The following is a 27,843-nucleotide window of genomic DNA, read 5'->3' as shown; positions in this document are numbered from 1 at the left end:
GTGAATTAGAACTCTTAGAACTAAAATTAGTGTGTTTAGAGTCATTTTAATGCCTGAAATTGGTCGAAATAGAAGCTTCTGAGTAGGAGAAAAAGTCGGTAAAAATGGCAATTTTGGTCACATTGAGGCTTTAAAAAGTAGTTATTCAACATGAGGCACAATCCAAATGACATTTTGAATAAATTTTTTGACAGTCCAAAAAATCAAATTGCTGATGAAAAACGATGATCCGTGACCTGTCGAACTTTCTCTAGGTGGTCAGAAATGGTAATTTTTTAATTTTTAATTTTTTGTCTGCAAATGAATATTGCATGTGAATTAGAACTCTTAGAACTAAAATTAGTGTGTTTAGAGTCATTTTAATGCCTGAAATTGGTCGAAATAGAAGCTTCTGAGTAGGAGAAAAAGTCTGTAAAAAGGGCAATTTTGGTCACATCGAGGCTTTAAAAACTAGTTATTCAACAGGAGGGACAATCCAAATGACATTTTGAATCAATTTTTCGACAGTCCAAAAAAGCAATTTTCTGATGAAAAACGATGACCCATGACCTGTCGAATTTTCTCCAGATGGTCAGAAATGGTAATTTTTTAATGTTTAATTTTTTGTCTGCAAATGACTATTGCATGTGAATTAGAACTCTTAGAACCAAAATTAGTGTGTTTAGAGTCATTTTAATGCCTGAAATTGGTCGAAATAGAAGCTTCTGAGTAGGAGAAAAAGTCTGTAAAAATGGCAATTTTGTTCACATGGATGCTTTAAAAAGTAGTTATTTAACATGAGGCACAATCCAAAAGACATTTTGAATCAATTTTTCGACAGTCCAAAAAATCAATTTTCTGATGAAAAACGATGACCCGTGACCTGACGAGCTTTCTCCAGATGGTCAGAAATGGTAATTTTTTTATGTTTAATTTATTGACTGTAAATGACTATCGCATGTGAATTAGAACTCTTAGAACTAAAATTAGTGTGTTTAGAGTCACTTTAATGCCTGAAATTGGTCGAAATAGAAGCTTCTGAGTAGGAGAAAAAGTCGGTAAAAATGGCAATTTTGGTCACATTGAGGCTTTAAAAAGTAGTTATTCAACATGAGGCACAATCCAAATGACATTTTGAATCAATTTTTCGACAGTCCAAAAAATCAAATTTCTGATGAAAAACAATGATCCGTGACCTGTCGAACTTTCTCCAGATGGTCAGAAATGGTAATTTTTTAATGTTTAATTTTTTGTCTGCAAATGACTATTGCATGTGAATTCGAACTCTTAGAACTAAAATTAGTGGGTTAAGAGTCATTTTAATGCCTGAAATTGGTCGAAATAGAAGCTTCTGAGTAGGAGAAAAAGTCTGTAAAAATGGCAATTTTGTTCACATTGAGGCTTTAAAAAGTAGTTATTTAACATGAGGCACAATCCAAATGACATTTTGAATCAATTTTTCGACAGTCCAAAAAATCAATTTTCTGATGAAAAACGATGACCCGTGACCTGTCAAACTTTCTCTAGATGGTCAGAAATGGTAATTTTTAAATGTTTAACTTTTTGACTGCAAATGACTATTGCATGTGAATTAGAAGTCTTAGAACTAAAATTAGTGGGTTTAGAGTCATTTTAATGCCTGAAATTGGTCGAAATAGAAGCTTCTGAGTAGGAGAAAAAGTCTGTAAAAATGGCAATTTTGTTCACATTGAGGCTTTAAAAAGTAGTTATTTAACATGAGGCACAATCCAAATGACATTTTGAATCAATTTTTCGACAGTCCAAAAAATCAATTTTCTGATGCAAAACGATGACCCGTGACCTGTCAAACTTTCTCCAGATGGTCAGAAATGGTAATTTTTAAATGTTTAACGTTTTGACTGCAAATGACTATTGCATGTGAATTAGAAGTCTTAGAACTAAAATTAGTGGGTTTAGAGTCATTTTAATGCCTGAAATTGGTCGAAATAGAAGCTTCTGATTAGGAGAAAAAGTCTATAAAAATGGCAATTTTGGTCACATTGAGGCTTTAAAAAGTAGTTATTCAACAGGAGGGACAATCCAAATGACATTTCGGATCACTTTTTCGACAGTCCAAAAAAATCAATTTTCTGATGAAAAACGATGACCCGTGACCTGTCGAATTTTCTCCAGATGGTCAGAATTGGTAATTTTTTAATGTTTCATTTTTTGTCTGCAAATGACTATTGCATGTGAATTAGAACTCTTAGAACTAAAATTAGTGTGTTTAGAGTCATTTTAATGCCTGAAATTGGTCGAAATAGAAGCTTCTGAGTAGGAGAAAAAGTCTGTAAAAAGGGCAATTTTGGTCACATCGAGGCTTTAAAAACTAGTTATTCAACAGGAGGGACAATCCAAATGATATTTTGAATCAATTTTTCGACAGTCCAAAAAATCAATTTTCTGATGAAAAACGATGAACCGTGACCTGTCGAACTTTCTCCAGATGGTCAGAAATGGTAATTTTTAAATGTTTAACTTTTTGTCTGCAAATGACTATTGCATGTGAATTAGAAGTCTTAGATCTAAAATTAGTGGGTTTAGAGTCATTTTAATGCCTGAAATTGGTCGAAATAGAAGCTTCTGAGTAGGAGAAAAAGTCTGTAAAAATGGCAATTTTGGTCACATTGAGGCTTTAAAAAGTAGTTATTCAACAGGAGGGACAATCCAATTGACATTTTGGATCAATTTTTCGACAGTCCAAAAAAATCAATTTTCTGATGAAAAACGATGACCCGTGACCTGTCGAATTTTCTCCAGATGGTCAGAAATGGTAATTTTTTAATGTTTAAGTTTTTTGAATGCAAATGACTATTGCATGTGAATTAGAACTCTTAGAATTAAAATTAGTGTGTTTAGAGTCATTTTAATGCCTGAAATTGGTCGAAATAGAAGCTTCTGAGTAGGAGAAAAAGTCGGTAAAAATGGCAATTTTGGTCACATTGAGGCTTTAAAAACTAGTTATTCAACAGGAGGGACAATCCAAATGATATTTTGAATCAATTTTTCGACAGTCCAAAAAAGCAATTTTCTGAGGAAAAACGATGACCCGTGACCTGTCGAATTTTCTCCAGATGGTCAGAAATGGTAATTTTTTAATGTTTAACTTATTGACTGTAAATGACAATCGCATGTGAATTAGAACTCTTAGAACTAAAATTAGTGGGTTTAGAGTCACTTTAATGCCTGAAATTGGTCAAAATAGAAGCTTCTTAGTAGGAGAAAAAGTCTGTAAAAATGGCAATTTTGGTCACATTGAGGCTTTAAAAAGTAGTTATTCAACAGGAGGGACAATCCAAATGACATTTTGGATCAATTTTTCGACAGTCCAAAAAAATCATTTTTCTGATGAAAAACGATGACCCGTGACCTGTCGAATTTTCTCCAGATGGTCAGAAATGGTAATTTTTTGATGTTTATTTATTGACTGTAAATGACTATCGCATGTGAATTAGAACTCTTAGAACTAAAACTATTGTGTTTAGAGTCATTTTAATGCCTGAAATTGGTCAAAATAGAAGCTTCTGAGAAGGAGAAAAAGTCGGTAAAAATGGCAATTTTGGTCACATTGAGGCTTTAAAAAGTAGTTATTCAACATGAGGCACAATCCAAATGACATTTTGAATCAATTTTTCGACAGTCCAAAAAATCAAATTTCTGATGAAAAACGATGATCTGTGACCTGTCGAACTTTCTCCAGATGGTCAGAAATGGTAATTTTTTAATGTTTAATTTTTTGTCTGCAAATGAATATTGCATGTGAATTAGAACTCTTAGAACTAAAATTAGTGTGTTTAGAGTCATTTTAATGCCTGAAATTGGTCGAAATAGAAGCTTCTGAGTAGGAGAAAACGTCTGTAAAAATGGCAATTTTGTTCACATTGAGGCTTTAAAAAGTAGTTATTTAACATGAGGCACAATCCAAATTACATTTTTAATCAATTTTTCGACTGTCCAAAAAATCAATTTTCTGATGAAAAACGATGACCCGTGACCTTGACGAGCTTTCTCCAGATGGTCAGAAATGGTAATTTTTTAATGTTTAATTTTTTGTCTGCAAATGACTATTGCATGTGAATTCGAACTCATAGAACTAAAATTAGTGGGTTTAGAGTCATTTTAATGCCTGAAATTGGTCAAAATAGAAGCTTCTGAGTAGGAGAAAAAGTCGGTAAAAATGGCAATTTTGTTCACATTGAGGCTTTAAAAAGTAGTTATTCAACATGAGGCACAATCCAAATGACATTTTGAATCAATTTTTCGACAGTCCAAAAAATCAAATTTCTGATGAAAAACGATGATCTGTGACCTGTCGAACTTTCTCCAGATGGTCAGAAATGGTAATTTTTTAATGTTTAATTTTTTGTCTGCAAATGAATATTGCATGTGAATTAGAACTCTTAGAACTAAAATTAGTGTGTTTAGAGTCATTTTAATGCCTGAAATTGGTCGAAATAGAAGCTTCTGAGTAGGAGAAAAAGTCTGTAAAAATGGCAATTTTGGTCACATTGAAGCTTTAAAAAGTAGTTATTCAACAGGAGGGACAATCCAAATGACATTTTGGATCAATTTTTCGACAGTCCAAAAAAATCAATTTTCTGATGAAAAACGATGACCCGTGACCTGACGAGCTTTCTCCAGATGGTCAGAAATGGTAATTTTTTAATGTTTAAGTTTTTTGTCTGCAAATGACTATTGCATGGGAATTCGAACTCTTAGAACTAAAATTAGTGGGTTTAGAGTCATTTTAATGCCTGAAATTGGTCGAAATAGAAGCTTCTGAGTAGGAGAAAAAGTCTGTAAAAATGGCAATTTTGGTCACATTGAGGCTTTCAAAAGTAGTTATTCAACAGGAGGGACAATCCAAATGACATTTTGGATCAATTTTTCAACAGTCCAAAAAAATCAATTTTCTGATGAAAAACGATGACCCGTGACCTGACGAATTTTCTCCAGATGGTCAGAAATGGTAATTTTTTTATGTTTAATTTATTGACTGTAAATGACTATCGCATGTGAATTAGAACTCTTAGAACTAAAATTAGTGTGTTTAGAGTCATTTTAATGCCTGAAATTGGTCGAAATAGAAGCTTCTGAGTAGGAGAAAAAGTCGGTAAAAATGGCAATTTTGGTCACATTGAGGCTTTAAAAAGTAGTTATTCAACATGAGGCACAATCCAAATGACATTTTGAATCAATTTTTCGACAGTCCAAAAAAGCAATTTTCTGATGAAAAACGATGACCCGTGACCTGTCGAATGTTCTCCAGATGGTCAGAAATGGTAATTTTTTAATGTTTAATTTATTGACTGTAAATGACTATTGCATGTGAATTAGAACTCTGAGCACTAAAATTAGTGTGTTTAGAGTCATTTTAATGCCTGAAATTTGTCGAAATAGAAGCTTCTGAGTAGGAGAAAAAGTCTGTAAAAATGGCAATTTTGTTCACATTGAGGCTTTAAAAAGTAGTTATTTAACATGAGTCACAATCCAAATGACATTTTGAATCAATTTTTCGACAGTCCAAAAAATCAATTTTCTGATGAAAAACGATGACCCGTGACCTGTCGAATTTTCTCCAGATGGTCAGAAATGGTAATTTTTTAATGTTTAACTTATTGACTGTAAATGGCTATCGCATGTGAATTAGAACTCTTAGAACTAAAATTAGTGTGTTTAGAGTCATTTTAATGCCTGAAATTGGACGAAATAGAATCTTTTGAGGACGAGAAAAAGTCTGTAAAAATGGCAATTTTGGTCACATTGAGGCTTTAAAATGTATTTATTCAACATGAGGCACAATCCAAATGAAATTTTGAATCAATTTTTCGACAGTCCAAAAAAGCAATTTTCTGATGAAAAACGATGACCCGTGACCTGTCGAATTTTCTCCAGATGGTCAGAAATGGTAATTTTTTGATGTTTATTTATTGACTGTAAATGACTATCGCATGTGAATTAGAACTCTTAGAACTAAAACTAGTGTGTTTAGAGTCATTTTAATGCCTGAAATTGGTCAAAATAGAAGCTTCTGAGTAGGAGAAAAAGTCGGTAAAAATGGCAATTTTGGTAACATTGAGGCTTTAAAAAGTAGTTATTCAACATGAGGCACAATCCAAATGACATTTTGAATCAATTTTTCGACAGTCCAAAAAATCAAATTTCTGATGAAAAACGATGATCTGTGACCTGTCGAACTTTCTCCAGATGGTCAGAAATGGTAATTTTTTAATGTTTAATTTTTTGTCTGCAAATGAATATTGCCTGTAAATTAGAACTCTTAGAACTAAAATTAGTGTGTTTAGAGTCATTTTAATGCCTGAAATTGGTCGAAATAGAAGCTTCTGAGTAGGAGAAAAAGTCTGTAAAAATGGCAATTTTGGTCACATTGAAGCTTTAAAAAGTAGTTATTCAACAGGAGGGACAATCCAAATGACATTTTGGATCAATTTTTCGACAGTCCAAAAAAATCAATTTTCTGATGAAAAACGATGACCCGTGACCTGACGAGCTTTCTCCAGATGGTCAGAAATGGAAATTTTTTAATGTTTAAGTTTTTTGTCTGCAAATGACTATTGCATGGGAATTCGAACTCTTAGAACTAAAATTAGTGTGTTTAGAGTCATTTTAATGCCTGAAATTGGTCGAAATAGAAGCTTCTGAGTAGGAGAAAAAGTCTGTAAAAATGGCAATTTTGGTCACATTGAGGCTTTCAAAAGTAGTTATTCAACAGGAGGGACAATCCAAATGACATTTTGGATCAATTTTTCGACAGTCCAAAAAAAATCAATTTTCTGATGAAAAACGATGACCCGTGACCTGATGAATTTTCTCCAGATGGTCAGAAATGGTAATTTTTTTATGTTTAATTTATTGACTGTAAATGACTATCGCATGTGAATTAGAACTCTTAGAACTAAAATTAGTGTGTTTAGAGTCATTTTAATGCCTGAAATTGGTCGAAATAGAAGCTTCTGAGTAGGAGAAAAAGTCGGTAAAAATGGCAATTTTGGTCACATTGAGGCTTTAAAAAGTAGTTATTCAACATGAGGCACAATCCAAATGACATTTTGAATCAATTTTTCGACAGTCCAAAAAAGCAATTTTCTGATGAAAAACGATGACCCGTGACCTGTCGAATTTTCTCCAGATGGTCAGAAATGGTAATTTTTTAATGTTTAATTTATTGACTGTAAATGACTATTGCATGTGAATTAGAACTCTGAGCACTAAAATTAGTGTGTTTAGTCATTTTAATGCCTGAAATTTGTCGAAATAGAAGCTTCTGAGTAGGAGAAAAAGTCTGTAAAAATGGCAATTTTGTTCACATTGAGGCTTTAAAAAGTAGTTATTTAACATGAGGCACAATCCAAATGACATTTTGAATCAATTTTTCGACAGTCCAAAAAATCAATTTTCTGATGAAAAACGATGACCCGTGACCTGTCGAACTTTCTCCAGTTGGTCAGAAATGGTAATTTTTTAATGTTTAATTTTTTGTCTGCAAATGACTATTGCATGTGAATTAGAACTCTTAGAACTAAAATTAGTGTGTTTAGAGTCATTTTAATGCCTGAAATTGGTCGAAATAGAAGCTTCTGAGTAGGAGAAAAAGTCGGTAAAAATGGCAATTTTGGTCACATTGAGGCTTTAAAAAGTAGTTATTCAACATGAGGCACAATCCAAATGACATTTTGAATAAATTTTTTGACAGTCCAAAAAATCAAATTGCTGATGAAAAACGATGATCCGTGACCTGTCGAACTTTCTCTAGGTGGTCAGAAATGGTAATTTTTTAATTTTTAATTTTTTGTCTGCAAATGAATATTGCATGTGAATTAGAACTCTTAGAACTAAAATTAGTGTGTTTAGAGTCATTTTAATGCCTGAAATTGGTCGAAATAGAAGCTTCTGAGTAGGAGAAAAAGTCTGTAAAAAGGGCAATTTTGGTCACATCGAGGCTTTAAAAACTAGTTATTCAACAGGAGGGACAATCCAAATGACATTTTGAATCAATTTTTCGACAGTCCAAAAAAGCAATTTTCTGATGAAAAACGATGACCCATGACCTGTCGAATTTTCTCCAGATGGTCAGAAATGGTAATTTTTTAATGTTTAATTTTTTGTCTGCAAATGACTATTGCATGTGAATTAGAACTCTTAGAACTAAAATTAGTGTGTTTAGAGTCATTTTAATGCCTGAAATTGGTCGAAATAGAAGCTTCTGAGTAGGAGAAAAAGTCTGTAAAAATGGCAATTTTGTTCACATTGAGGCTTTAAAAAGTAGTTATTTAACATGAGGCACAATCCAAAAGACATTTTGAATCAATTTTTCGACAGTCCAAAAAATCAATTTTCTGATGAAAAACGATGACCCGTGACCTGACGAGCTTTCTCCAGATGGTCAGAAATGGTAATTTTTTTATGTTTAATTTTTTGACTGCAAATGACTATTGCATGTGAATTAGAACTCTTAGAACTAAAATTAGTGTGTTTAGAGTCATTTTAATGCCTGAAATTGGTCGACATAGAAGCTTCTGTGTAGGAGAAAAACTCGGTAAAAATGGCAATTTTGGTCACATTGAGGCTTTAAAAAGTAGTTATTCAACATGAGGCACAATCCAAATGACATTTTGAATCAATTTTTCGACAGTCCAAAAAATCAAATTTCTGATGAAAAACGATGATCCGTGACCTGTCGAACTTCCTCCAGATGGTCAGAAATGGTAATTTTTTAATGTTTAGTTTTTTGTCTGCAAATGAATATTGCATGTGAATTAGAACTCTTAGAACTAAAATTAGTGTGTTTAGAGTCATTTTAATGCCTGAAATTGGTCGAAATAGAAGCTTCTGAGTAGGAGAAAAAGTCTGTAAAAAGGGCAATTTTGGTCACATCGAGGCTTTAAAAACTAGTTATTCAACAGGAGGGACAATCCAAATGACATTTTGAATCAATTTTTCGACAGTCCAAAAAAGCAATTTTCTGATGAAAAACGATGACCCGTGACCTGTCGAATTTTCTCCAGATGGTCAGAAATGGTAATTTTTTAATGTTTAACTTATTGACTGTAAATGACTATCGCATGTGAATTAGAACTCTTAGAACTAAAATTAGTGTGTTTAGAGTCATTTTAATGCCTGAAATTGGTCGAAATAGAAGCTTCTGAGGAGGAGATAAAGTCTGTAAAAATGGCAATTTTGGTCACATTAAGGCTTTAAAATGTATTTATTCAACATGAGGCACAATCCAAATGAAATTTTGAATCAATTTTTCGACAGTCCAAAAAAGCAATTTTCTGATAAAAAACGATGACCCATGACCTGTCGAATTTTCTCCAGATGGTCAGAAATGGTAATTTTTTAATGTTTAATTTTTTGTCTGCAAATGACTATCGCATGTGAATTAGAACTCTTAGAACTAAAATTAGTGTGTTTAGAGTCACTTTAATGCCTGAAATTGGTCGAAATAGAAGCTTCTGAGTAGGAGAAAAAGTCGGTAAAAATGGCAATTTTGGTCACATTGAGGCTTTAAAAAGTAGTTATTCAACATGAGGCACAATCCAAATGACATTTTGAATCAATTTTTCGACAGTCCAAAAAATCAAATTTCTGATGAAAAACAATGATCCGTGACCTGTCGAACTTTCTCCAGATGGTCAGAAATGGTAATTTTTTAATGTTTAATTTTTTGTCTGCAAATGACTATTGCATGTGAATTCGAACTCTTAGAACTAAAATTAGTGGGTTAAGAGTCATTTTAATGCCTGAAATTGGTCGAAATAGAAGCTTCTGAGTAGGAGAAAAAGTCTGTAAAAATGGCAATTTTGTTCACATTGAGGCTTTAAAAAGTAGTTATTTAACATGAGGCACAATCCAAATGACATTTTGAATCAATTTTTCGACAGTCCAAAAAATCAATTTTCTGATGAAAAACGATGACCCGTGACCTGTCAAACTTTCTCTAGATGGTCAGAAATGGTAATTTTTAAATGTTTAACTTTTTGACTGCAAATGACTATTGCATGTGAATTAGAAGTCTTAGAACTAAAATTAGTGGGTTTAGAGTCATTTTAATGCCTGAAATTGGTCGAAATAGAAGCTTCTGAGTAGGAGAAAAAGTCTGTAAAAATGGCAATTTTGTTCACATTGAGGCTTTAAAAAGTAGTTATTTAACATGAGGCACAATCCAAATGACATTTTGAATCAATTTTTCGACAGTCCAAAAAATCAATTTTCTGATGAAAAACGATGACCCGTGACCTGTCAAACTTTCTCCAGATGGTCAGAAATGGTAATTTTTAAATGTTTAACGTTTTGACTGCAAATGACTATTGCATGTGAATTAGAAGTCTTAGAACTAAAATTAGTGGGTTTAGAGTCATTTTAATGCCTGAAATTGGTCGAAATAGAAGCTTCTGATTAGGAGAAAAAGTCTATAAAAATGGCAATTTTGGTCACATTGAGGCTTTAAAAAGTAGTTATTCAACAGGAGGGACAATCCAAATGACATTTCGGATCAATTTTTCGACAGTCCAAAAAAATCAATTTTCTGATGAAAAACGATGACCCGGTGACCTGTCGAATTTTCTCCAGATGGTCAGAAATGGTAATTTTTTAATGTTTAATTTTTTGTCTGCAAATGACTATTGCATGTGAATTAGAACTCTTAGAACTAAAATTAGTGTGTTTAGAGTCATTTTAATGCCTGAAATTGGTCGAAATAGAAGCTTCTGAGTAGGAGAAAAAGTCTGTAAAAAGGGCAATTTTGGTCACATCGAGGCTTTAAAAACTAGTTATTCAACAGGAGGGACAATCCAAATGATATTTTGAATCAATTTTTCGACAGTCCAAAAAAGCTATTTTCTGATGAAAAACGATGACCCGTGACCTGTCGAATTTTCTCCAGATGGTCAGAAATGGTAATTTTTTAATGTTTAACTTATTGACTGTAAATGACTATCGCATGTGAATTAGAACTCTTAGAACTAAAATTAGTGTGTTTAGAGTAATTTTGATGCCTGAAATTGGTCGAAATAGAAGCTTCTGAGGAGGAGAAAAAGTCTGTAAAAATGGCAATTTTGGTCACATTGAGGCTTTAAAATGTATTTATTCAACATGAGGCACAATCCAAATGAAATTTTGAATCAATTTTTCGACAGTCCAAAAAAATCAATTTTCTGATGAAAAACGATGACCCGTGACCTGTCGAACTTTCTCCAGATGGTAAGAAATGGTAATTTTTTAATGTTTAATTTTTTGACTGCAAATGACTATTGCATGTGAATTAGAACTCTTAGAATTAAAATTAATGTGTTTAGAGTCATTTTAATGCCTGAAATTGGTCGAAATAGAAGCTTCTGAGGAGGAGAAAAAGTCTGTAAAAATGGCAATTTTGTTCACATTGAGGCTTTAAAAACTAGTTATTCAACAGGAGGGACAATCCAAATGACATTTTGAATCAATTTTTCGACAGTCCAAAAAAATCAATTTTCTGATGAAAAACGATGACCCGTGACCTGACGAGCTTTCTCCAGATGGTCAGAAATGGTAATTTTTTAATGTTTAAGTTTTTTGTCTGCAAATGACTATTGCATGGGAATTCGAACTCTTAGAACTAAAATTAGTGGGTTTAGAGTCATTTTAATGCCTGAAATTGGTCGAAATAGAAGCTTCTGAGTAGGAGAAAAAGTCTGTAAAAATGGCAATTTTGGTCACATTGAGGCTTTCAAAAGTAGTTATTCAACAGGAGGGACAATCCAAATGACATTTTGGATCAATTTTTCAACAGTCCAAAAAAATCAATTTTCTGATGAAAAACGATGACCCGTGACCTGACGAATTTTCTCCAGATGGTCAGAAATGGTAATTTTTTTATGTTTAATTTATTGACTGTAAATGACTATCGCATGTGAATTAGAACTCTTAGAACTAAAATTAGTGTGTTTAGAGTCATTTTAATGCCTGAAATTGGTCGAAATAGAAGCTTCTGAGTAGGAGAAAAAGTCGGTAAAAATGGCAATTTTGGTCACATTGAGGCTTTAAAAAGTAGTTATTCAACATGAGGCACAATCCAAATGACATTTTGAATCAATTTTTCGACAGTCCAAAAAAGCAATTTTCTGATGAAAAACGATGACCCGTGACCTGTCGAATGTTCTCCAGATGGTCAGAAATGGTAATTTTTTAATGTTTAATTTATTGACTGTAAATGACTATTGCATGTGAATTAGAACTCTGAGCACTAAAATTAGTGTGTTTAGAGTCATTTTAATGCCTGAAATTTGTCGAAATAGAAGCTTCTGAGTAGGAGAAAAAGTCTGTAAAAATGGCAATTTTGTTCACATTGAGGCTTTAAAAAGTAGTTATTTAACATGAGGCACAATCCAAATGACATTTTGAATCAATTTTTCGACAGTCCAAAAAATCAATTTTCTGATGAAAAACGATGACCCGTGACCTGTCGAATTTTCTCCAGATGGTCAGAAATGGTAATTTTTTAATGTTTAACTTATTGACTGTAAATGGCTATCGCATGTGAATTAGAACTCTTAGAACTAAAATTAGTGTGTTTAGAGTCATTTTAATGCCTGAAATTGGACGAAATAGAATCTTTTGAGGACGAGAAAAAGTCTGTAAAAATGGCAATTTTGGTCACATTGAGGCTTTAAAATGTATTTATTCAACATGAGGCACAATCCAAATGAAATTTTGAATCAATTTTTCGACAGTCCAAAAAAGCAATTTTCTGATGAAAAACGATGACCCGTGACCTGTCGAATTTTCTCCAGATGGTCAGAAATGGTAATTTTTTGATGTTTATTTATTGACTGTAAATGACTATCGCATGTGAATTAGAACTCTTAGAACTAAAACTAGTGTGTTTAGAGTCATTTTAATGCCTGAAATTGGTCAAAATAGAAGCTTCTGAGTAGGAGAAAAAGTCGGTAAAAATGGCAATTTTGGTAACATTGAGGCTTTAAAAAGTAGTTATTCAACATGAGGCACAATCCAAATGACATTTTGAATCAATTTTTCGACAGTCCAAAAAATCAAATTTCTGATGAAAAACGATGATCTGTGACCTGTCGAACTTTCTCCAGATGGTCAGAAATGGTAATTTTTTAATGTTTAATTTTTTGTCTGCAAATGAATATTGCCTGTAAATTAGAACTCTTAGAACTAAAATTAGTGTGTTTAGAGTCATTTTAATGCCTGAAATTGGTCGAAATAGAAGCTTCTGAGTAGGAGAAAAAGTCTGTAAAAATGGCAATTTTGGTCACATTGAAGCTTTAAAAAGTAGTTATTCAACAGGAGGGACAATCCAAATGACATTTTGGATCAATTTTTCGACAGTCCAAAAAAATCAATTTTCTGATGAAAAACGATGACCCGTGACCTGACGAGCTTTCTCCAGATGGTCAGAAATGGAAATTTTTTAATGTTTAAGTTTTTTGTCTGCAAATGACTATTGCATGGGAATTCGAACTCTTAGAACTAAAATTAGTGTGTTTAGAGTCATTTTAATGCCTGAAATTGGTCGAAATAGAAGCTTCTGAGTAGGAGAAAAAGTCTGTAAAAATGGCAATTTTGGTCACATTGAGGCTTTCAAAAGTAGTTATTCAACAGGAGGGACAATCCAAATGACATTTTGGATCAATTTTTCGACAGTCCAAAAAAAATCAATTTTCTGATGAAAAACGATGACCCGTGACCTGATGAATTTTCTCCAGATGGTCAGAAATGGTAATTTTTTTATGTTTAATTTATTGACTGTAAATGACTATCGCATGTGAATTAGAACTCTTAGAACTAAAATTAGTGTGTTTAGAGTCATTTTAATGCCTGAAATTGGTCGAAATAGAAGCTTCTGAGTAGGAGAAAAAGTCGGTAAAAATGGCAATTTTGGTCACATTGAGGCTTTAAAAAGTAGTTATTCAACATGAGGCACAATCCAAATGACATTTTGAATCAATTTTTCGACAGTCCAAAAAAGCAATTTTCTGATGAAAAACGATGACCCGTGACCTGTCGAATTTTCTCCAGATGGTCAGAAATGGTAATTTTTTAATGTTTAATTTATTGACTGTAAATGACTATTGCATGTGAATTAGAACTCTGAGCACTAAAATTAGTGTGTTTAGTCATTTTAATGCCTGAAATTTGTCGAAATAGAAGCTTCTGAGTAGGAGAAAAAGTCTGTAAAAATGGCAATTTTGTTCACATTGAGGCTTTAAAAAGTAGTTATTTAACATGAGGCACAATCCAAATGACATTTTGAATCAATTTTTCGACAGTCCAAAAAATCAATTTTCTGATGAAAAACGATGACCCGTGACCTGTCGAACTTTCTCCAGTTGGTCAGAAATGGTAATTTTTTAATGTTTAATTTTTTGTCTGCAAATGACTATTGCATGTGAATTAGAACTCTTAGAACTAAAATTAGTGTGTTTAGAGTCATTTTAATGCCTGAAATTGGTCGAAATAGAAGCTTCTGAGTAGGAGAAAAAGTCGGTAAAAATGGCAATTTTGGTCACATTGAGGCTTTAAAAAGTAGTTATTCAACATGAGGCACAATCCAAATGACATTTTGAATAAATTTTTTGACAGTCCAAAAAATCAAATTGCTGATGAAAAACGATGATCCGTGACCTGTCGAACTTTCTCTAGGTGGTCAGAAATGGTAATTTTTTAATTTTTAATTTTTTGTCTGCAAATGAATATTGCATGTGAATTAGAACTCTTAGAACTAAAATTAGTGTGTTTAGAGTCATTTTAATGCCTGAAATTGGTCGAAATAGAAGCTTCTGAGTAGGAGAAAAAGTCTGTAAAAAGGGCAATTTTGGTCACATCGAGGCTTTAAAAACTAGTTATTCAACAGGAGGGACAATCCAAATGACATTTTGAATCAATTTTTCGACAGTCCAAAAAAGCAATTTTCTGATGAAAAACGATGACCCATGACCTGTCGAATTTTCTCCAGATGGTCAGAAATGGTAATTTTTTAATGTTTAATTTTTTGTCTGCAAATGACTATTGCATGTGAATTAGAACTCTTAGAACTAAAATTAGTGTGTTTAGAGTCATTTTAATGCCTGAAATTGGTCGAAATAGAAGCTTCTGAGTAGGAGAAAAAGTCTGTAAAAATGGCAATTTTGTTCACATTGAGGCTTTAAAAAGTAGTTATTTAACATGAGGCACAATCCAAAAGACATTTTGAATCAATTTTTCGACAGTCCAAAAAATCAATTTTCTGATGAAAAACGATGACCCGTGACCTGACGAGCTTTCTCCAGATGGTCAGAAATGGTAATTTTTTTATGTTTAATTTTTTGACTGCAAATGACTATTGCATGTGAATTAGAACTCTTAGAACTAAAATTAGTGTGTTTAGAGTCATTTTAATGCCTGAAATTGGTCGACATAGAAGCTTCTGTGTAGGAGAAAAACTCGGTAAAAATGGCAATTTTGGTCACATTGAGGCTTTAAAAAGTAGTTATTCAACATGAGGCACAATCCAAATGACATTTTGAATCAATTTTTCGACAGTCCAAAAAATCAAATTTCTGATGAAAAACGATGATCCGTGACCTGTCGAACTTCCTCCAGATGGTCAGAAATGGTAATTTTTTAATGTTTAGTTTTTTGTCTGCAAATGAATATTGCATGTGAATTAGAACTCTTAGAACTAAAATTAGTGTGTTTAGAGTCATTTTAATGCCTGAAATTGGTCGAAATAGAAGCTTCTGAGTAGGAGAAAAAGTCTGTAAAAAGGGCAATTTTGGTCACATCGAGGCTTTAAAAACTAGTTATTCAACAGGAGGGACAATCCAAATGACATTTTGAATCAATTTTTCGACAGTCCAAAAAAGCAATTTTCTGATGAAAAACGATGACCCGTGACCTGTCGAATTTTCTCCAGATGGTCAGAAATGGTAATTTTTTAATGTTTAACTTATTGACTGTAAATGACTATCGCATGTGAATTAGAACTCTTAGAACTAAAATTAGTGTGTTTAGAGTCATTTTAATGCCTGAAATTGGTCGAAATAGAAGCTTCTGAGGAGGAGATAAAGTCTGTAAAAATGGCAATTTTGGTCACATTAAGGCTTTAAAATGTATTTATTCAACATGAGGCACAATCCAAATGAAATTTTGAATCAATTTTTCGACAGTCCAAAAAAGCAATTTTCTGATAAAAAACGATGACCCATGACCTGTCGAATTTTCTCCAGATGGTCAGAAATGGTAATTTTTTAATGTTTAATTTTTTGTCTGCAAATGACTATCGCATGTGAATTAGAACTCTTAGAACTAAAATTAGTGTGTTTAGAGTCACTTTAATGCCTGAAATTGGTCGAAATAGAAGCTTCTGAGTAGGAGAAAAAGTCGGTAAAAATGGCAATTTTGGTCACATTGAGGCTTTAAAAAGTAGTTATTCAACATGAGGCACAATCCAAACGACATTTTGAATCAATTTTTCGACAGTCCAAAAAATCAAATTTCTGATGAAAAACAATGATCCGTGACCTGTCGAACTTTCTCCAGATGGTCAGAAATGGTAATTTTTTAATGTTTAATTTTTTGTCTGCAAATGACTATTGCATGTGAATTCGAACTCTTAGAACTAAAATTAGTGGGTTAAGAGTCATTTTAATGCCTGAAATTGGTCGAAATAGAAGCTTCTGAGTAGGAGAAAAAGTCTGTAAAAATGGCAATTTTGTTCACATTGAGGCTTTAAAAAGTAGTTATTTAACATGAGGCACAATCCAAATGACATTTTGAATCAATTTTTCGACAGTCCAAAAAATCAATTTTTTGATGAAAAACGATGACCCGTGACCTGTCAAACTTTCTCTAGATGGTCAGAAATGGTAATTTTTAAATGTTTAACTTTTTGACTGCAAATGACTATTGCATGTGAATTAGAAGTCTTAGAACTAAAATTAGTGGGTTTAGAGTCATTTTAATGCCTGAAATTGGTCGAAATAGAAGCTTCTGAGTAGGAGAAAAAGTCTGTAAAAATGGCAATTTTGTTCACATTGAGGCTTTAAAAAGTAGTTATTTAACATGAGGCACAATCCAAATGACATTTTGAATCAATTTTTCGACAGTCCAAAAAATCAATTTTCTGATGAAAAACGATGACCCGTGACCTGTCAAACTTTCTCCAGATGGTCAGAAATGGTAATTTTTAAATGTTTAACGTTTTGACTGCAAATGACTATTGCATGTGAATTAGAAGTCTTAGAACTAAAATTAGTGGGTTTAGAGTCATTTTAATGCCTGAAATTGGTCGAAATAGAAGCTTCTGATTAGGAGAAAAAGTCTATAAAAATGGCAATTTTGGTCACATTGAGGCTTTAAAAAGTAGTTATTCAACAGGAGGGACAATCCAAATGACATTTCGGATCAATTTTTCGACAGTCCAAAAAAATCAATTTTCTGATGAAAAACGATGACCCGGTGACCTGTCGAATTTTCTCCAGATGGTCAGAAATGGTAATTTTTTAATGTTTAATTTTTTGTCTGCAAATGACTATTGCATGTGAATTAGAACTCTTAGAACTAAAATTAGTGTGTTTAGAGTCATTTTAATGCCTGAAATTGGTCGAAATAGAAGCTTCTGAGTAGGAGAAAAAGTCTGTAAAAAGGGCAATTTTGGTCACATCGAGGCTTTAAAAACTAGTTATTCAACAGGAGGGACAATCCAAATGATATTTTGAATCAATTTTTCGACAGTCCAAAAAAGCTATTTTCTGATGAAAAACGATGACCCGTGACCTGTCGAATTTTCTCCAGATGGTCAGAAATGGTAATTTTTTAATGTTTAACTTATTGACTGTAAATGACTATCGCATGTGAATTAGAACTCTTAGAACTAAAATTAGTGTGTTTAGAGTAATTTTGATGCCTGAAATTGGTCGAAATAGAAGCTTCTGAGGAGGAGAAAAAGTCTGTAAAAATGGCAATTTTGGTCACATTGAGGCTTTAAAATGTATTTATTCAACATGAGGCACAATCCAAATGAAATTTTGAATCAATTTTTCGACAGTCCAAAAAAATCAATTTTCTGATGAAAAACGATGACCCGTGACCTGTCGAACTTTCTCCAGATGGTAAGAAATGGTAATTTTTTAATGTTTAATTTTTTGACTGCAAATGACTATTGCATGTGAATTAGAACTCTTAGAATTAAAATTAATGTGTTTAGAGTCATTTTAATGCCTGAAATTGGTCGAAATAGAAGCTTCTGAGGAGGAGAAAAAGTCTGTAAAAATGGCAATTTTGTTCACATTGAGGCTTTAAAAACTAGTTATTCAACAGGAGGGACAATCCAAATGACATTTTGAATCAATTTTTCGACAGTCCAAAAAATCAATTTTCTGATGAAAAACGATGAACCGTGACCTGTCGAACTTTCTCCAGATGGTCAGAAATGGTAATTTTTAAATGTTTAACTTTTTGTCTGCAAATGACTATTGCATGTGAATTAGAAGTCTTAGATCTAAAATTAGTGGGTTTAGAGTCATTTTAATGCCTGAAATTGGTCGAAATAGAAGCTTCTGAGTAGGAGAAAAAGTCTGTAAAAATGGCAATTTTGGTCACATTGAGGCTTTAAAAAGTAGTTATTCAACAGGAGGGACAATCCAATTGACATTTTGGATCAATTTTTCGACAGTCCAAAAAAATCAATTTTCTGATGAAAAACGATGACCCGTGACCTGTCGAATTTTCTCCAGATGGTCAGAAATGGTAATTTTTTAATGTTTAAGTTTTTTGAATGCAAATGACTATTGCATGTGAATTAGAACTCTTAGAATTAAAATTAGTGTGTTTAGAGTCATTTTAATGCCTGAAATTGGTCGAAATAGAAGCTTCTGAGTAGGAGAAAAAGTCGGTAAAAATGGCAATTTTGGTCACATTGAGGCTTTAAAAACTAGTTATTCAACAGGAGGGACAATCCAAATGATATTTTGAATCAATTTTTCGACAGTCCAAAAAAGCAATTTTCTGAGGAAAAACGATGACCCGTGACCTGTCGAATTTTCTCCAGATGGTCAGAAATGGTAATTTTTTAATGTTTAACTTATTGACTGTAAATGACAATCGCATGTGAATTAGAACTCTTAGAACTAAAATTAGTGTGTTTAGAGTCATTTTAATGCCTGAAAGGGGTCGAAATAGAAGCTTCTGAGTAGGAGAAAAAGTCTGTAAAAATGGCAATTTTGTTCACATTGAGGCTTTAAAAAGTAGTTATTTAACATGAGGCACAATCCAAATGACATTTTGAATCAATTTTTCGACAGTCCAAAAAATTAATTTTCTGATGAAAAACGATGAACTGTCGAACTTTCTCCAGATGGTCAGAAATGGTAATTTTTAATTGTTTAACTTTTTGTCTGCAAATGACTATTGCATGTGAATTAGAAGTCTTAGAACTAAAATTAGTGGGTTTAGAGTCATTTTAATGCCTGAAATTGGTCGAAATAGAAGCTTCTGAGTAGGAGAAAAAGTCTGTAAAAATGGCAATTTTGGTCACATTGAGGCTTTAAAAAGTAGTTATTCAACAGGAGGGACAATCCAATTGACATTTTGGATCAATTTTTCGACAGTCCAAAAAAATCAATTTTCTGATGAAAAACGATGACCCGTGACCTGTCGAACTTTCTCCAGATGGTCAGAAATGGTAATTTTTTAATGTTTAATTTTTTGTCTGCAAATGAATATTGCATGTGAATTAGAACTCTTAGAACTAAAATTAGTGTGTTTAGAGTCATTTTAATGCCTGAAATTGGTCGAAATAGAAGCTTCTGAGTAGGAGAAAAAGTCTGTAAAAATGGCAATTTTGTTCACATTGAGGCTTTAAAAAGTAGTTATTTAACATGAGGCACAATCCAAATGACATTTTGAATCAATTTTTCGACAGTCCAAAAAATCAATTTTCTGATGAAAAACGATGACCCGTGACCTGTCGAACTTTCTCCAGATGGTCAGAAATGGTAATTTTTTAATGTTTAATTTTTTGTCTGCAAATGAATATTGCATGTGAATTAGAACTCTTAGAACTAAAATTAGTGTGTTTAGAGTCATTTTAATGCCTGAAATTGGTCGAAATAGAAGCTTCTGAGTAGGAGAAAAAGTCTGTAAAAAGGGCAATTTTGGTCACATCGAGGCTTTAAAAACTAGTTATTCAACAGGAGGGACAATCGAAATGACATTTTGAATCAATTTTTCGACAGTCTAAAAAAGCAATTTTCTGATGAAAAACGATGACCCGTGACCTGTCGAATTTTCTCCAGATGGTCAGAAATGGTAATTTTTTAATGTTTAACTTATTGACTGTAAATGACTATCGCATGTGAATTAGAACTCTTAGAACTAAAATTAGTGTGTTTAGATTCATTTTAATGCCTGAAATTGGTCGAAATAGAGGCTTCTGAGTAGGAGAAAAAGTCTGTAAAAATGGCAATTTTGTTCACATTGAGGCTTTAAAAAGTAGTTATTTAACATGAGGCACAATCCAAATGACATTTTGAATCAATTTTTCGACAGTCCAAAAAATCAATTTTCTGATGAAAAACGATGACCCGTGACCTGTCGAATTTTCTCCAGATGGTCAGAAATGGTAATTTTTTAATGTTTAACTTATTGACTGTAAATGACTATCGCATGTGAATTAGAACTCTTAGAACTAAAATTAGTGTGTTTAGAGTCATTTTAATGCCTGAAATTGGACGAAATAGAATCTTTTGAGGACGAGAAAAAGTCTGTAAAAATGGCAATTTTGGTCACATTGAGGCTTTAAAATGTATTTATTCAACATGAGGCACAATCCAAATGAAATTTTGAATCAATTTTTCGACAGTCCAAAAAATCAATTTTCTGATGAAAAACGATGACCTGTGACCTGTCGAACTTTCCAGAAGGTCAGAAATGGTAATTTTTTAATGTTTAATTTTTTGTCTGCAAATGAATATTGCATGTAAATTAGAACTCTTAGAACTAAAATTAGTGTGTTTAGAGTCATTTTAATGCCTGAAATTGGTCGAAATAGAAGCTTCTGAGTAGGAGAAAAAGTCTGTAAAAATGGCAATTTTGGTCACATTGAAGCTTTAAAAAGTAGTTATTCAACAGGAGGGACAATCCAAATGACATTTTGCATCAATTTTTCGACAGTCCAAAAAAATCAATTTTCTGATGAAAAACGATGACCCGTGACCTGACGAGCTTTCTCCAGATGGTCAGAAATGGAAATTTTTTTATGTTTAAGTTTTTTGTCTGCAAATGACTATTGCATGGGAATTCGAACTCTTAGAACTAAAATTAGTGGGTTTAGAGTCATTTTAATGCCTGAAATTGGTCGAAATAGAAGCTTCTGAGTAGGAGAAAAAGTCTGTAAAAATGGCAATTTTGGTCACATTGAGGCTTTCAAAAGTAGTTATTCAACAGGATGGACAATCCAAATGACATTTTGGATCAATTTTTCGACAGTCCAAAAAAATCAATTTTCTGATGAAAAACGATGACCCGTGACCTGATGAATTTTCTCCTGATGGTCAGAAATGGTAATTTTTTTATGTTTAATTTATTGACTGTAAATGACTATCGCATGTGAATTAGAACTCTTAGAACTAAAATTAGTGTGTTTAGAGTCATTTTAATGCCTGAAATTGGTCGAAATAGAAGCTTCTGAGTAGGAGAAAAAGTCGGTAAAAATGGCAATTTTGGTCACATTGAGGCTTTAAAAAGTAGTTATTCAACATGAGGCACAATCCAAATGACATTTTGAATCAATTTTTCGACAGTCCAAAAAAGCAATTTTCTGATGAAAAACGATGACCCGTGACCTGTCGAATTTTCTCCAGATGGTCAGAAATGGTAATATTTTAATGTTTAACTTATTGACTGTAAATGACTATCGCATGTGAATTAGAACTCTTAGAACTAAAATTAGTGTGTTTAGAGTCATTTTAATGCCTGAAATTGGTCGAAATAGAGGCTTCTGAGTAGGAGAAAAAGTCTGTAAAAATGGCAATTTTGTTCACATTGAGGCTTTAAAAAGTAGTTATTTAACATGAGGCACAATCCAAATGACATTTTGAATCAATTTTTCGACAGTCCAAAAAATCAATTTTCTGATGAAAAACGATGACCCGTGACCTGTCGAATTTTCTCCAGATGGTCAGAAATGGTAATTTTTTAATGTTTAACTTATTGACTGTAAATGACTATCGCATGTGAATTAGAACTCTTAGAACTAAAATTAGTGTGTTTAGAGTCATTTTAATGCCTGAAATTGGACGAAATAGAATCTTTTGAGGACGAGAAAAAGTCTGTAAAAATGGCAATTTTGGTCACATTGAGGCTTTAAAATGTATTTATTCAACATGAGGCACAATCCAAATGAAATTTTGAATCAATTTTTCGACAGTCCAAAAAATCAATTTTCTGATGAAAAACGATGACCTGTGACCTGTCGAACTTTCCAGATGGTCAGAAATGGTAATTTTTTAATGTTTAATTTTTTGTCTGCAAATGAATATTGCATGTAAATTAGAACTCTTAGAACTAAAATTAGTGTGTTTAGAGTCATTTTAATGCCTGAAATTGGTCGAAATAGAAGCTTCTGAGTAGGAGAAAAAGTCTGTAAAAATGGCAATTTTGGTCACATTGAAGCTTTAAAAAGTAGTTATTCAACAGGAGGGACAATCCAAATGACATTTTGCATCAATTTTTCGACAGTCCAAAAAAATCAATTTTCTGATGAAAAACGATGACCCGTGACCTGACGAGCTTTCTCCAGATGGTCAGAAATGGAAATTTTTTAATGTTTAAGTTTTTTGTCTGCAAATGACTATTGCATGGGAATTCGAACTCTTAGAACTAAAATTAGTGGGTTTAGAGTCATTTTAATGCCTGAAATTGGTCGAAATAGAAGCTTCTGAGTAGGAGAAAAAGTCTGTAAAAATGGCAATTTTGGTCACATTGAGGCTTTCAAAAGTAGTTATTCAACAGGAGGGACAATCCAAATGACATTTTGGATCAATTTTTCGACAGTCCAAAAAAATCAATTTTCTGATGAAAAACGATGACCCGTGACCTGATGAATTTTCTCCAGATGGTCAGAAATGGTAATTTTTTTATGTTTAATTTATTGACTGTAAATGACTATCGCATGTGAATTAGAACTCTTAGAACTAAAATTAGTGTGTTTAGAGTCATTTTAATGCCTGAAATTGGTCGAAATAGAAGCTTCTGAGTAGGAGAAAAAGTCGGTAAAAATGGCAATTTTGGTCACATTGAGGCTTTAAAAAGTAGTTATTCAACATGAGGCACAATCCAAATGACATTTTGAATCAATTTTTCGACAGTCCAAAAAAGCAATTTTCTGATGAAAAACGATGACCCGTGACCTGTCGAATTTTCTCCAGATGGTCAGAAATGGTAATTTTTTAATGTTTAATTTATTGACTGTAAATGACTATTGCATGTGTATTAGAACTCTGAGCACTAAAATTAGTGTGTTTAGAGTCATTTTAATGCCTGAAATTTGTCGAAATAGAAGCTTCTGAGTAGGAGAAAAAGTCTGTAAAAATGGCAATTTTGTTCACATTGAGGCTTTAAAAAGTAGGTATTTAACATGAGGCACAATCGAAATGACATTTTGAATCAATTTTTCGACAGTCCAAAAAATCAATTTTCTGATGAAAAACGATGACCCGTGACCTGTCGAATTTTCTCCAGATGGTCAGAAATGGTAAATTTTTAATGTTTAACTTATTGACTGTAAATGGCTATCACATGTGAATTAGAACTCTTAGAACTAAAATTAGTGTGTGTAGAGTCATTTTAATGCCTGAAATTGGTCGAAATAGAAGCTTCTGAGTAGGAGAAAAAGTCGGTAAAAATGGCAATTTTGGTCACATTGAGGCTTTAAAAAGTAGTTTTTCAACATGAGGCACAATCCAAATGACATTTTGAATCAATTTTTCGACAGTCCAAAAAATCAATTTTCTGATGAAAAACGATGACCCGTGACCTTGACGAGCTTTCTCCAGATGGTCAGAAATGGTAATTTTTTAATGTTTAATTTTTTGTCTGCAAATGACTATTGCATGTGAATTCGAACTCATAGAACTAAAATTAGTGGGTTTAGAGTCATTTTAATGCCTGAAATTGGTCAAAATAGAAGCTTCTGAGTAGGAGAAAAAGTCGGTAAAAATGGCAATTTTGTTCACATTGAGGCTTTAAAAAGTAGTTATTCAACATGAGGCACAATCCAAATGACATTTTGAATCAATTTTTCGACAGTCCAAAAAATCAAATTTCTGATGAAAAACGATGATCTGTGACCTGTCGAACTTTCTCCAGATGGTCAGAAATGGTAATTTTTTAATGTTTAATTTTTTGTCTGCAAATGAATATTGCATGTGAATTAGAACTCTTAGAACTAAAATTAGTGTGTTTAGAGTCATTTTAATGCCTGAAATTGGTCGAAATAGAAGCTTCTGAGTAGGAGAAAAAGTCTGTAAAAATGGCAATTTTGGTCACATTGAAGCTTTAAAAAGTAGTTATTCAACAGGAGGGACAATCCAAATGACATTTTGGATCAATTTTTCGACAGTCCAAAAAAATCAATTTTCTGATGAAAAACGATGACCCGTGACCTGACGAGCTTTCTCCAGATGGTCAGAAATGGTAATTTTTTAATGTTTAAGTTTTTTGTCTGCAAATGACTATTGCATGGGAATTCGAACTCTTAGAACTAAAATTAGTGGGTTTAGAGTCATTTTAATGCCTGAAATTGGTCGAAATAGAAGCTTCTGAGTAGGAGAAAAAGTCTGTAAAAATGGCAATTTTGGTCACATTGAGGCTTTCAAAAGTAGTTATTCAACAGGAGGGACAATCCAAATGACATTTTGGATCAATTTTTCGACAGTCCAAAAAAATCAATTTTCTGATGAAAAACGATGACCCGTGACCTGACGAATTTTCTCCAGATGGTCAGAAATGGTAATTTTTTTATGTTTAATTTATTGACTGTAAATGACTATCGCATGTGAATTAGAACTCTTAGAACTAAAATTAGTGTGTTTAGAGTCATTTTAATGCCTGAAATTGGTCGAAATAGAAGCTTCTGAGTAGGAGAAAAAGTCGGTAAAAATGGCAATTTTGGTCACATTGAGGCTTTAAAAAGTAGTTATTCAACATGAGGCACAATCCAAATGACATTTTGAATCAATTTTTCGACAGTCCAAAAAAGCAATTTTCTGATGAAAAACGATGACCCGTGACCTGTCGAATTTTCTCCAGATGGTCAGAAATGGTAATTTTTTAATGTTTAATTTATTGACTGTAAATGACTATTGCATGTGAATTAGAACTCTGAGCACTAAAATTAGTGTGTTTAGAGTCATTTTAATGCCTGAAATTTGTCGAAATAAAAGCTTCTGAGTAGGAGAAAAAGTCTGTAAAAATGGCAATTTTGTTCACATTGAGGCTTTAAAAAGTAGGTATTTAACATGAGGCACAATCGAAATGACATTTTGAATCAATTTTTCGACAGTCCAAAAAATCAATTTTCTGATGAAAAACGATGACCCGTGACCTGTCGAATTTTCTCCAGATGGTCAGAAATGGTAATTTTTTAATGTTTAACTTATTGACTGTAAATGGCTATCACATGTGAATTAGAACTCTTAGAACTAAAATTAGTGTGTGTAGAGTCATTTTAATGCCTGAAATTGGTCGAAATAGAAGCTTCTGAGTAGGAGAAAAAGTCGGTAAAAATGGCAATTTTGGTCACATTGAGGCTTTAAAAAGTAGTTTTTCAACATGAGGCACAATCCAAATGACATTTTGAATCAATTTTTCGACAGTCCAAAAAATCAATTTTCTGATGAAAAACGATGACCCGTGACCTTGACGAGCTTTCTCCAGATGGTCAGAAATGGTAATTTTTTAATGTTTAATTTTTTGTCTGCAAATGACTATTGCATGTGAATTCGAACTCATAGAACTAAAATTAGTGGGTTTAGAATCATTTTAATGCCTGAAATTGGTCAAAATAGAAGCTTCTGAGTAGGAGAAAAAGTCGGTAAAAATGGCAATTTTGTTCACATTGAGGCTTTAAAAAGTAGTTATTCAACATGAGGCACAATCCAAATGACATTTTGAATCAATTTTTCGACAGTCCAAAAAATCAAATTTCTGATGAAAAACGATGATCTGTGACCTGTCGAACTTTCTCCAGATGGTCAGAAATGGTAATTTTTTAATGTTTAATTTTTTGTCTGCAAATGAATATTGCATGTGAATTAGAACTCTTAGAACTAAAATTAGTGTGTTTAGAGTCATTTTAATGCCTGAAATTGGTCGAAATAGAAGCTTCTGAGTAGGAGAAAAAGTCTGTAAAAATGGCAATTTTGGTCACATTGAAGCTTTAAAAAGTAGTTATTCAACAGGAGGGACAATCCAAATGACATTTTGGATCAATTTTTCGACAGTCCAAAAAAATCAATTTTCTGATGAAAAACGATGACCCGTGACCTGACGAGCTTTCTCCAGATGGTCAGAAATGGTAATTTTTTAATGTTTAAGTTTTTTGTCTGCAAATGACTATTGCATGGGAATTCGAACTCTTAGAACTAAAATTAGTGGGTTTAGAGTCATTTTAATGCCTGAAATTGGTCGAAATAGAAGCTTCTGAGTAGGAGAAAAAGTCTGTAAAAATGGCAATTTTGGTCACATTGAGGCTTTCAAAAGTAGTTATTCAACAGGAGGGACAATCCAAATGACATTTTGGATCAATTTTTCGACAGTCCAAAAAAATCAATTTTCTGATGAAAAACGATGACCCGTGACCTGACGAATTTTCTCCAGATGGTCAGAAATGGTAATTTTTTTATGTTTAATTTATTGACTGTAAATGACTATCGCATGTGAATTAGAACTCTTAGAACTAAAATTAGTGTGTTTAGAGTCATTTTAATGCCTGAAATTGGTCGAAATAGAAGCTTCTGAGTAGGAGAAAAAGTCGGTAAAAATGGCAATTTTGGTCACATTGAGGCTTTAAAAAGTAGTTATTCAACATGAGGCACAATCCAAATGACATTTTGAATCAATTTTTCGACAGTCCAAAAAAGCAATTTTCTGATGAAAAACGATGACCCGTGACCTGTCGAATTTTCTCCAGATGGTCAGAAATGGTAATTTTTTAATGTTTAATTTATTGACTGTAAATGACTATTGCATGTGAATTAGAACTCTGAGCACTAAAATTAGTGTGTTTAGAGTCATTTTAATGCCTGAAATTTGTCGAAATAGAAGCTTCTGAGTAGGAGAAAAAGTCTGTAAAAATGGCAATTTTGTTCACATTGAGGCTTTAAAAAGTAGTTATTTAACATGAGGCACAATCCAAATGACATTTTGAATCAATTTTTCGACAGTCCAAAAAATCAATTTTCTGATGAAAAACGATGACCCGTGACCTGTCGAATTTTCTCCAGATGGTCAGAAATGGTAATTTTTTAATGTTTAACTTATTGACTGTAAATGGCTATCGCATATGAATTAGAACTCTTAGAACTACAATTAGTGTGTTTAGAGTCATTTTAATGCCTGAAATTGGACGAAATAGAATCTTTTGAGGACGAGAAAAAGTCTGTAAAAATGGCAATTTTGGTCACATTGAGGCTTTAAAATGTATTTATTCAACATGAGGCACAATCCAAATGAAATTTTGAATCAATTTTTCGACAGTCCAAAAAAGCAATTTTCTGATGAAAAACGATGACCCGTGACCTGTCGAATTTTCTCCAGATGGTCAGAAATGGTAATTTT

This window comes from Triturus cristatus, chromosome 1_2 (genome assembly GCF_964204655.1).
Source record: "Triturus cristatus chromosome 1_2, aTriCri1.1, whole genome shotgun sequence".
NCBI classification, from domain to species: domain Eukaryota; kingdom Metazoa; phylum Chordata; class Amphibia; order Caudata; family Salamandridae; genus Triturus; species Triturus cristatus.
The sequence above is the reverse complement of the archived record's forward strand: the minus strand, read 5'-3'. Positions refer to the sequence as shown.